Below are 1,038 nucleotides of genomic sequence, written 5' to 3'. Positions count from 1 at the left end.
GACGCCGCCCAACACCACGGAAGAGCTCAACCCCGTCTCCACCCCGCCGCCACCGCCGATGCCACCACAGCTCTCCTCCGCGTCCGCTGGCGATGCCGCCCTACACCGTGGAACAGCAGCCGCCACCGCCGTCGCGGCCCACTGTGCAGTCGCTTCCGGCCACCGTCGCAGACGATGACGTACCACCCCGCGGCACTGCTGCACACCCGTGCGCCATCACCACCAGCAGCGAAAAAGTGGGGCGAATGGCTGGGAGAAGGGGGGGGGCGGGGCGGGGGGGAGAAAACGTGGGGAAAGAGGAAAGAGAAACGTCAAAAGCAGATACAGTGGCACAATCAGGAGAGAAAAAGAGTTGCTCTGTCTCGGCAAATGCTGTATTTCCAGATTCAGAAAACTCCAGAGGTCTCGAATTATTTTCACTTAACAGACTGGCATGAAATAGGATGCCAAATTTGTAAAGATTAAAGCCTTGATCTATTATCTATGCCAGTGATATTTGGGCTACAGTCCAGCAGTCCTAGGACATGGGCTCCTATTCCATCTCATGAAATCAAAGAAATAAGAAAAGCTGTGAGAGATAGTGGTATTTCCTCACCATATTTTAAACAACTACTGAAAAGCGCCCTATAGCGACACACCTTAGCACCAAATGATTGCAAAAACCTTGCTAGTATGATTCTCACAGAATCACAGTATGTGCTATGGGAACTGTGAAAAACAAGGTTCACATAATTTTTATAGAATTTAAAAATTCAATAAAAAAACAATTAGGAGAGAAAAATAAAGTAAAGTATACAGATACAGTCTCTGCATTCAGCTAAGAGAGCACGCCTTACTAACAAAGGATTGCCCCTTAAAAACAGAACCCTACTACATATCCATAAATTCTCATACATATTCATACATTCTTCTTAGGATCTTTGGTGTTCTTCTGTTTAGTTTTCTCTTGCCCCCTTCCCAATAGATCAATCTTCTTGGCGCCATCGAGATTTACATTCCCTGATACCAGAAATGCAATAAATTCCTCCCCCCAGAGTT

This window comes from Parus major, chromosome 2 (genome assembly GCF_001522545.3).
Source record: "Parus major isolate Abel chromosome 2, Parus_major1.1, whole genome shotgun sequence".
NCBI lineage: Eukaryota > Metazoa > Chordata > Aves > Passeriformes > Paridae > Parus > Parus major.
This window is presented reverse-complemented; position numbering follows the sequence as displayed.